This window comes from Camellia sinensis, chromosome 11 (assembly GCF_055761805.1).
Source record: "Camellia sinensis isolate YWXY chromosome 11, ASM5576180v1, whole genome shotgun sequence".
Lineage (NCBI taxonomy): Eukaryota > Viridiplantae > Streptophyta > Magnoliopsida > Ericales > Theaceae > Camellia > Camellia sinensis.
Genome location: NC_138971.1, coordinates 113,543,238 through 113,555,214, shown reverse-complemented (window position 1 = coordinate 113,555,214; position 11,977 = coordinate 113,543,238).

The following is an 11,977-nucleotide window of genomic DNA, read 5'->3' as shown; positions in this document are numbered from 1 at the left end:
TAATACACACAGTGTGTGAGGCTAATCAACTATTTACCCAATTGTCGGGACATGTTGTAGCTCATCTTAGTCAAATTAAGCTAGAGGTAATGCCAAGTAATGTCAGCTATAGATTTGCTGCACATCCAGTCGGACCACAATCCCTTTGAGGGAAAGTCCACTAGCTGTGGACGAAATAAGTAGGCTCGGGCCGAATGCTCAGGGCAAGTGTCCACCACCTTTAGCTTATCCATCAACCACACCTGGGAAGGGATGAAAAATAAGAGAGAGTCAAGAATAGAGAGATGTGAGTTGAGGGAAAAGTAAGAAAAGGGTTTCGAGAGAAAATAGAGAGTGAGTGTCGAATGATGTGAAAAAATATAAATAAGAAAGGGTGGGAAACAATACTTGAAGAAGCAGTGGACTCCCTACAAACCAAGTAGTCTCTCATCAATGGAAAGCATCCAAGCCTACCAAAGTCTCGGCCAGTACTAACCTATATAACTCTTACTCTCCTTGAGGCATTGGGCTATTTCGATCAACCTAATGCTAGCTCCACCGTAACTAGGGGCAAGGAGGAAATGTGCAAGTAAACATAAACAGAGGGCATGTTGACGATAACCTCGCCAGAAAAGGTCACCTCTGTCTCCAATGTTGAAAAATCGATGAATCAAGCTAGGAATGTCTAACTCCCCGTCATGAGCCAAGGGTTGAGCCTTGTGTAAAGTAAGCCCACACATACGTTCCACTGCCCGTATATGGCCAAAACGAGGCTGGGGCATAATCTTCTCATCACGTCGGGATTCCATTAAAGCTTGAAATTCATTGAGCGTAGGGCACATTTCTTGTGCCTTGAAGCGAAATACGTGTGTAACCGGGTTCCGACATCGAACAGCGGCATGGAGGAACGGAAAACAAAGTGAAGTACGGATCAATGAAAAAAAAGCGTTTATGTCGAAAACCCAGAAATTTACCTTTTCCATGCCGTCCAAAGTGGCCGTCCAATCCTCAAGCCTCTTGGCAAGAAATATCTCAATTTTCAGAGAAAACATCAACAAAGATGAAGTTCTAACGAAGAAATGGCAAGAGAAGACCTTTTATAGAGGATAAGATTGTGTGAGTGGCTGACAGTTGTCGCCAGCTATCCAATCATAGCACTTGGCCGGCCAGCCACCTCTCCTGGCCGGCCGTCCACCTTTGTTGGCCAGCCGACCTTTAGGCTGGCCAGGTAGTTGGTCTGTTTAGTTCTCTTTGCTTTTTTAGGCCTTGTTTTGAGTCTTTTATTTTCAGCAGGTGTGAATCATTGTGTTTAGGTTGTTTTTAGTTTGTTTTTCCTTTATTGAGTTGTATTTTGCATTTTAGTTAGTTGAAGGCTTAATAGCTGGTTAGGAACTACGTTCAAATACAAGCTTCTTTTTAATTTCAAATTCAGTTCTAATTTCATGCAAGTATGGTGTCATGCTCGAGATTGCAAAACAAAACTCCTTTCATAAAACTGTAGGGTTTTACCCCAATCATAGTTTTTACAAAAGAGAATACAAAAGTTTCAAAACAAAAAGTAAAGTCCTATATGAAGTTATACAAGTGCTGAACTACGAAGCAAAAGAAAAAAACAAAGAGAATACAAAAATTGGGATCACGCTCGAGAGGCCCTCTTCGTCTTCTTCTGGGGAAGGGAATCAGGGGCACTATCACCGTCGACACCGCTGTCATTAGAGGAGTTGGACTCAGAGTCGGTATCGTCCTCTCCACTCCCTGACCTAGAGCCAACATTATCATCGTTCTCAGACTCAGAGCGCCTACTCACTGTCTCCTCAGCTCCGCTGGTCTCGGCATCGTCTCCACTTAAGCTCAGCTCTGAGGATCAGGAGGTCTCCTACACCTTAGACTCTTCACTCTTGCTCCAGGCATCCCTGCCTTTGCCCCTACCTCTACATTCACCCCTACCGCGAATGGAGGCCTACCTACCTCTCCTCCCCGCAGCCGGAGGAGGTGCCGTTGGTGCCGCTAATACAGGTGGAGCCTGCAAACAAGAAATAGAGTATCAGAATACATATTAGTGCAGTATGATATAGATTCAGTATGAGTATGGCAAATTAGAATGGTATCAGTGCAGAATCAGTGTGAATATGGTAACTCAGTACAGTAGGATGCAAAATAGTATGAGTATGGTAGAAAGAAAATTAGAGCAGTCAGATACATGAGGAAAAAAAAAGGTACCTGATAACCATGGAGGGTAAGTAATGTCTCCTTCCTCCACACCATCTGGACTAGAGAGGCGACCAACCCGAGGAGGCTGTCCACGTAGTCCACTGGCACCTGTAAGTGAGGTTGAACATCAGTATTCATAAAAAGGGGAACATGAAATGCAAACTATGGAAGCAAAGTGCATACCTACTGTATGTTAGGGTCCCTAACATACCCGTGCTCCTCCTGTGGCGGCTCTATTGAAATCTGATAGGTCGTCCCACTTGGCCGCTAGCATAGTGTCACGGTCGGAATCACTGATAAACTGGCTACATGTACGGCAGGGGGAGCCCCACCAGCATCAGGCTCGACTGCACGAGCAACACCTCCAGCCATAGGTGCACCTGTAGCACTTTCCACATGAGCTCTGGATAGGGGCGGCATAAGATGAGTCCAAATAAATACCGTATAGTCCCCAACCCTGCAGAATTGGTCGACGTCCTGCCTGCCATAAAATGAACGTTGGCCTCGGTTAGAAGATCATCGGCTATCCTCATAGATGGTTAGGGCAGAACAAGAACAACAGGGACAGGTAAGCCCAGAGTCTGTGCACAAACCGCTCTTCCAAGTACGAGGTCCGACAAAAAGGGTCCTCCAGTAGGATTCGCATCCAGAAGGTGTCCCAAGATCCGGCGTACGAATCCTGTATCCTGGTTGGCATCACTGCCCAGGGTTGCCACGTGATCTGTAAATATTCACAGTTATTAGTTGTCATCAGTTGTCATAGAATGGTTCAAAGCAGCATAACGGAATAGAATGGGTATGAGTTTTGGGTTACCTTACATGTCGTCACTATGTTAAAAAATCAGCAATAATATGCAAAGGTCGTATCATTGCAACGCCTGGGGTGGCTCCTACCGTCGTATCGCCGAGAGTAGGGCACGACTGCCTTTACACTGTCCTTCGGCACTGGGGCAAGAGCGGAGAAATAAGCGTAGGCCCAGAGCTACAAGGAAGAGATTAATTTGTGAGTCAACAGACAGAAACACAAATAAAGACAGAAAGTGTAAAGCAAAAAACACGAAGTAGAAACACAGATAAAGACAAAAAGTGCAAAACAAAAAGCACAAAGTAGAAACAGAGATAAGGACAAAAAGTGCAAAGTAGAAAGTATAAGGAACAAACAGAAATTGAAAGTGCTGTGTGTACCTCCCAGGCTCTCCAGTAGCCCTCAACCTTGTTCCCTTTTTTGCAGGAATCAGAGTTCATGTATCCGTATAGGGTGGCGAGGCCAGCACCACCCCAATTGTAGAACCGCACCCGAGGTAGGACCGCTAAGGTGCTCAATACGTACAGGCCCACGGTGTTCCACTGTTCGCGAACAAGGTGGTACTGAGGAGATATATCAGGAAGCCTCTAGTGTACTGCTCAATCTCTGCCTAGGTCTCCAGATGGCTCCTGTGGAAGTGATCATAGAACTATCTATATCTGACCATAGCTAGCCTGTCCAGCGGAGGGCGTACCCTGAGCAAGTGAATCTAGGCGACCTCCCATTGGCCCATGTCCATGTCGAAAAGGATCGGAACAACCCCTACTTTAAACTAGTGATCATTGAGAAGTTGTAGGGAGTCATCATCATCTCCCGAGTGGAAGATAAGCGGAGGGAGTTAGTGGTGTCCTACCACCTCTCCACTAAAGCTCCGAGTAAAGCCCAGTTAGCCAGCAGTCGTGAGAGCCCGGAGCAAAATAGGCCGAAGCCTGCCTCGTCAACTAGCTCGCAAACTCGAGTGGGGAGCTCCTAGTACCAGTTTCTTGCCGTCACGGCCCCATATCCTCTCCAAGAGAGAGCGATGCCTTATGTTGAAAAGGAAAGAAAGTGTCAAGTGTGTAACATAATGAAAGACATCAATGAAATGGCAAAATAATTAAAGTGTAGGAAAGTAAAATGTTTACCTCAGTGGCGTCATGAGAAAGATGGGAGGCCCGCTCCCTTAAAAAGACATCTTCGGGCACACCTATGGCAAAGTCCTCAAACCTCAGCATCCCACCAGGGACCATCGCGTGTGTCCGGGGGTGGTAAGCAGCCAAGTCGAATGGCCTTAACCTCAATGGAAGTAACTCCGGCTTACGATCGGGAGGGTATATCTCCTCTGCCTCAATGTCGGCAGCAATGTCCGCTGTTGCCTTGTCAGCCTTGACAACTATAGGCTCCTCGACCTCTGCAATAGGTGAAAGTATCGGTATCCCCAGAAGGACATCATCATGTGGAATGTCATATGCCATGTGAAAAATAGTGAACGGTGAGTGAAAATAGGGAAAAATGAGAGAAAAATGGCGAAAACGCCAAAAGTCAAACCTTATGAGAGAGAAAATTAGAGAAAAAGTCAAAACCCGAAAAAAAGAGTGGGAAACCTAAGAAAAACACAAAGGAAATGAGCTCAAAGCAATGAAAAATACAAAAACTCAACTAAATCAACTTTCGATCAGTTCAAAACATAAAGGGATATGGGTGTTTCACGAATAAAGTTTGTGTGGAAGGGTAGGTAACGTGAGTGAAGCACAAATCTAGAGAGAGGAAACACCTAGAGGGACAAAGAGGGTTTTCGAATGTGTGGGTGTGTAAATGAAGCTTAAGTGGTGTTTTAAAGGAGATATGGGCTGAAAGGACCAAATTGCCCTGAATTTTGGTCAGGTGGCTGTCCCTATTTTCTAGCTAGCTAACCCATCTTCCGCTCCAGAGGGGGTTTTTTTCTATTCTCTTCCCCAATCTATGTATATGAGGTCCTGTTTTGATCTTGGGAAGGAGAATTGAAGTATTTAAAGTTGTTTCGGATTCTGATGATCCCGAGATTGTGTTCCGGTTGCACTGTCCTAAGACGCGTCGTTTCTCCGATACATGAACATGCCCCGATCACAAAACCGAAACAAATTGTATCCTTTTGCAAGTAGTTAGAGACCTGTGGACTGTAAGTCAGAGAGGGAAATGTGAGGTGTTTTCCAAAATAACATCGCTTTACTTTACTTTTCTTTAGAGCATTGTTTTTTTTATCCATGTTTATCTTGTTTTTATCCATGTGAGGTGTTTGTATCCTTTTGTATCATGCGTTTGTCTTGTATTATTTATCCTTTCACGCCAAGGCGTATTTAGGATCTTTGTCCCTCATTCTTTTCTCAAGATGTGCGAAACACTTTCTCGAGTGGTTTTCTTTCCGTGTGACTTGTGAAATACATTCCTAAGAAATTTTATCTCCTTGAGATATGTGATACATAATCTTGGGAGATTTCTTCCTTAAGGTATGTGATGGCATATCCCCATGCACGGTAGGGTGTTCCTTGCCACTTTCTCTGTGGGGTGCTTTTGGTAGCACTGTTGTTGTGTGTCTTTTCTATTGTATTGCATGGAACGTGCATCACATTTCATTTCATAATGATGATATCGCAACCATGTGCATCATACTCTTTGTGTTCACCCTTATCGCATGAGTGCAATTTGGCTTGCTCCCTTCACCTTCTCTGCGTAGTTTGGCTTGCACCCTCCACCCTCTCTACGTGAGATGTAGTTTGGAATAGTGCTTTTCTTCTCTCTGTGTGCAGCGTAGTTTGGCTTGCACCCTCCATCCTCTCTACGTGAGACATAGTTTGGAATGGAGCTTTTCACATCTCTGCGCGAAACGTAGTTTGGCTTGCACACTCCACCTTTTCTGCGTGAAACGTAGATTGGAATGAAGCTTTTCTCCTCTCCGCGCGAAGTGTAGTTTGGCTTGCACCCTGCACCCTCTCTGCGTGAGACGTAATTTGGAATGGAGCTTTTCCTCTCTCTGCGTGAAGCGTAGTTTGGCTTGTACCCTCCACCATCTCTGTGTGAGACGTAGTTTGGAATGGAGCTTTTCCTTTTCTGTGCGAAACGTCACATGTAGTTGGCTCGTATCGTTCGCCTGTTTACAACCTTCTCCCCTCTCTCCATATGCAATACGAAGAGACGTCTCTGTCGGGTGCACTGTCTCATTATTTTCTTATTTCTTTCCATGTGAAGCACGGTTAGATTTGTTATGATTTAAGCTTTTCATTCATATTGTCATCTTTTTATTGCTTATCGCATTGTTTTTCATGACCATGAGTTTTTCAAAAGTAACCGGCTTTGCACAGCGTATAAGTCCAGTCTTCAAGTGTATCCTTTCTGCATATCATTTGCATCTTGCTTGTGAACCACGCTGGTTTGATTCCTTGCAATGGGACGCGTAGACAACTTTCGAGTTTAACTAATTGCATTTGCAATTTGATTGCTTGACCAAGTCTTGTGGTCTTGTCAAAATGGGTCGTCACTAGGTTTTGACATTCACTCACGTCATTTCATGACTTCAAGCTCTGTCAAATAGGGACAATTGTAGACATCCCATTTTTGACTACCCGTAAAACTTGGGTGCCTCAAGTTGAATACTCGATGATGAAATAATACTCTGCACAACTCGTTCAATTTTTTCAGCAAGAAGGTTTGGCTTTGAGTTTCAGAGCCTATAACCTTGCACCTCCTTTGGACCAAAACCTTTTTTTTTTTTAGCCTGACCACTCAGAGGCCTGTTGGCCAAAAGGTTGTCGGTAGGCTAACTTTTAGTGGCCTGCCATCCCCCTACATGGTCGGCCGGTCATGTTTCTGAGCAAGAAGATATTTGCTGCCAACTATCCTCCCCAGGTGCATGCACTGCACCAGCTAGCTCCATAGAGATATTTTTGAGAGAGGAACTTGTTTTTCTATATATACTTGACCATCCCTCATGATTTTAGGTTAGAAAATTTTGCAAAGATCCCAAGCCATGCAAAACACTCTCCCTATGTTTTTGTGAGTTTTGGGATTGTTTTGATGTGTTTATTTAGTTTATGCTTCGAATACTATGCTTGTGTTATTGTAAGTCCTCATAGATTTGGGGATTTAGGCCTTAGACACCAATTTATTTGAGTTGATAGCTTTTCATTGCTTATTTTCCATGTTAAGATTATTGCTCTAATAATCACTTGTGCATAATCACCTCTGCCACCTCCCTACTTTCTTGGTTTTCTTTGTTTATGAGTTATTTCAAACAATTGATTGTTGTTTAAGGCATGAGAAAGAGACCTTCCATGCTTAATGGTTTAATCTCTTCAGAGGTTCATTACCAAGGCATCACATCTTTTTCATGCTAAGGATAACTTTTTGTTTGACACTTCTCTTCATTTAGTGGACGCAACTCTCACTTTTAGACAAAAATGAATAAAGAATGACAAGGTGATAAAAAGGGCTCATAAAATTGGTAAAAGAGGCAAAACAAGATAATAAAATCAAGTCGGGTTCAATCAAACGTTAATTGAACCTATTGCGTCTTGACTCATTACGTACTCTCTAATGACATTTAATGGTTCAAAGAAGCAATGTCAATCACTTCCCTTGAGGTAACTCCATGATATGGAGGAGGTTTTGTTGGTCTTTCATTTCTTTTATAGAGCCTTTGTCCTATTGGTTCATAGATCATCACTCAACAAACGTGCGAATATTGATGATTTGTGAATCAAATTTACTCATCCCTTGATCAGTTTCATGATAGAGAGAGGCAGAGTGGATAAACATCTCTTGAAAACACTCTGTTTTTGCTTTGTTTCCTTTCTGTGGCAGCATGGCAGACCTTCAAAATAGTGACCGGCTAGCCACTCTTCTAGCTAGCCGACCACTTTCCAAGGCTGGCCGGCCGGCCACTCCATTTTATGCAAGTAGTGCCATTTTTATGGCAGAACAGAGCAGAAGCTAGAGCAAAAATAGATTAATTTTTCGACTGTAAACAGAAAGGTTTCTGGCAGCAAAATAGAGGAGTTTTTTGGTAGATATTCTCAGTCATGAGTGTGTGACTCTTCACTTCCCGTGGCCCGTTAAATTAATGCTTAAATAGTAGTTTGTTGTACTTAATTAGTAGCTTCGTTCAAAGCTTATAATAACTAGTTAATTAATTAGTTAATTTGGTGTTGTAATAGTTAGTTTAATTTGGACATTTGGACATTCGGATCCTCTTGTACGAAGACAAACTTGTAATATTGTGTATGTCTTCCAACCCCTGTTTCTTTCTCCCTTTTATTTACTTGCTTACGATGGTTGCATTCATGTTTTGATTTCATAACATTACCATGACTTGTATCCATCTTTGCAAGAATTTGGTTCAGTGCATCATTCTAACCTTGTGGTTGCTTCTTACTTACTTGAATCCATGCGTTACCTCATGCTATCAAATTGTTTCATATGCCATGTTAAATAAACTGAACCTCATAACTGCATTTGTATGTGTTGCATTAGGCACTTCCATATTGGAGCTTGCATTTTTCTAACTAGTTTCTCCTATTTTGGTTTGCCTCAGTTGAGTACTAGGTGAGCATTTTTTACTTTAGCATATTGCATGTATGTTTTGTGTGACCATATCAAGTATGTTTGCCCTGAGGCTAAGTGCTTAGTTGATATATCTCTTGAATGCCAATGGATGAAGGCTTTTTTCGCTTAAGTTGGGATAATTTGATACATGTACATGTGAGCTTACTTTTTTAAAGTAGCTCATATTCAAACTCTTTCAAAATAAACATGAAATCAAATCGTTCCAAAGTAAGTGAAATAGCCTATACTAGTGTGCCTCACATAGTAATATTAGCATAATAAATCGGAATAAGAGCATATAATGTGTATAAGATTCACATCATGATTAGTAGAGACCGATCTTTGATTGGGTGAGTGGGGTGCTCAATTCAATAACCTTCCCCTCTCATACCTAAGTTCCTGAGCCGAGACACTTTGGTGATGACGGACAAGTGGCTTTTGGCACAAGTCACAGATTTCTTAAATTTTCCAAAATATTTAGGTGGCGACTCTGAAATCTGGCAATGCAATTTATTTTTGGCATCTCTGACGATAAAATGGATTTTTTAGAAAGATTTGCCAGACTTGGACTCATTTGTGTTTATCTGGTTCATATTGCACTCGTGAAACCAGATTTAGAACCACGGGAGTCCGAACTGTAGGGCTATCGTATCCGAGGAGACTAAACCCCTCCAAGGAGCAACGAAAGCAAGCTACAGGTAGGTATGGCAATTTGAACCCGGCCCGACGGGGACTCGCCCCCCGACCCCAATTAGAGCAATTTTCCTCTGAAAAATACCCTCGACGGGCCGGGGATGGTATTCAAAAATAAATCCCCGATGATTTTCAGTTCGGGGACGGTGATACGTTTCCCAGACCCAACCCTGGCCCCATCTCCCGTCCCGTTTTCTTGAACTACAATTACCATTATACCCTTGTATATATATATGTGTGTGTGTGTGTATGTGTGTGTCTCTATTTTGTTGACGCATTTTAGGGTTTGGTTCACTTACACACACAAACACATTGCCTCTCTCTCTGTGCTTTGCTCACACATAGCCATCGCTGCTGCTCCTTCACCACTTGCCTCACACACACACGGTCGTCTGCTGCTGCTCCCTCACACACGACCATCGCAATACCAAAGAAGATCTCTCTCTCTGTCTCTCTCTCTCTCTGTCTCTCTACATTTGTGTAGATATATATATATGTGTGTGTGTGTTTATAAATAACGATATATGTATATGTATATATGTTGAAATTAAGCTCAACATTGAAAAAGGAACAATCGATCTGTGTGTGTGTATGTGTATGTGTGTTTATATATGTACATATATATGTGTTTGTGTGTTTATATATATATATATATATATATTTATATGTATCTATGTATGTGTGTGTGTGTGTGTGTGTTTATATATATGTATATATATGTATATGTATATATGTTGAAATTAAGCCCAACATATATCACCATCTTTCTAGATCTGGAAAAAGGAATAGATCTATGTTGATCTCAACTCTCTCTCTCTCTCTCTCTCACTCACTCTCTTCCCCAAGCCTTCATCTTTGTTCTACATTGAACACTCCTTTATTGCTGTTTTTTTTTTTTTTGGCTAGAGAATTTTCGAGGTCGAGAAAACTCGATCCCCGTTAGGGGACGGGGGTGAGGACAGTGATAGGTTCCCCATCGGGGATTGGGACTGGGGATAGGGAAATTTTCACCATCGGAAATTTTAGACACACCTAACCTAGATGTACCTAAAAAGTAAAATATTTATAAAAAATACTTTAAAAATCAATAAATACACAAGAATATGAAAATGTACTGGATTTTTATATTTTTGGCATTTAGTGAATTTTTTAAAGATTATTTTTTTAAAATATTATACTTTTTAATTGTATTTATATTAAGTATATCTGAAAACTAATTTTTTTTAAATATCAAAAAATTTAGTGAAAACAAAAAAATACGAAAAGCAAAAAACTCAAACAAAATGATTAATTAAATATTTAAATTTATTTATTTTTAATATTTGAGCGGGTAATTGATTTTTAGGATATAGTTTGAGGGGTAAAACGAAGTTCCAAATGAAATTTGGTGACACATTAGTAAGTTCCGTTTGATTGTAAACGGAAATAAATGGCGGGGGTAAATTAATGAAATTTAAAAAGTTTAGAGGTCAAATTAAACTAATGCAAAGTCTGAGTGTCAAATTAATTTTTTTCCTAATAATTAATAATTTAGGAGGTAAAATTAGATTTCCTCTCTTTTAACAACATAATAGATTAATTTATGAAAAATTTACCTATAAATCCCATCTTAAAGAATGGTGATCCGTTTAATCCTAAGAATTTTTTTATAGACCAATTATATAGCATAAAGGATTTTTTTTAATGTCCTTGGTATCAAGATTTTATAGCATAAAGGACACCCAATATTGTCATAATGTCTAAGGTCCCTCAACATCGATCCAGAGAAAATTCGATCAAGAGAATTTCTCTAGACGAATTTTCTCTACACTTCATTGAGAAATTTGGTTCACAGAGAATTTCTCTGAACTTCACAGGAAAATTCTGGTACACAGAGAATTTCTCTAGACAAATTTTCTCTGGACTTCACAGAGAATTTTCATTCCAAACCAGGGAATTTCTTTGGTCCAAACTAGATAAATTCAATCAAAATCAAAGAAAATTCAATCTAACTCAAAGAATTTCTCTAGTCCAAACAAGGGAAATTCAATCAAAATCATAGAAAATTCTTACCTGATCTAGAGAAAATTCAAAGCAGTCTAGAGAAATTCAAAATTTCTATGCTTTGTTCTTACCTGATCCAGAGAAAATTAAAAGTGCTTGCGAGAAATTCAAAATTTCTTTACTTTGTTCTTACCTAATCCAGAGAAAATTCAAACCACTCTAGAGAAATTCAAAATTTCTCTACTTTGTTCTTACCTGATCTAGAGAAAATTTAAACCACTCGAGAGAAATTCTTTGATAGCCTTCATCATCATCTTTCTACATCAAATAAGTAGCTGTAGCAGGACCATGAAAGTCATAGAAGTAACAGCACTTTGATAGCATAAACACAAACGCATAACATGACAAATGATTAATTAGAGGTAGCATAAGGCAATAACAGTATCAACTCCACCCATCAATGGCTCGATTTGACCCTTCTAGAATAAGCTGGACAATAAGCAGATACAACAACTACAAACTAGCCACCTATGATCTCACTTGAGTCAACAATAGCTCAAAGAAAAGAGAAAAAAACACAGCCACAACTCTAGAGAAATTCTGGGAATCCAAATTTCTCTGAACTAGACTTCTCAGAGAAATTCAACAGACTTAATCATCTTCAAACAATCTCTCCACGAGCACTTCTCTACAGCCCCATAGCAATTCTCTAACTAATTACCAATAAAAGTGATATGGAAATATCACCGT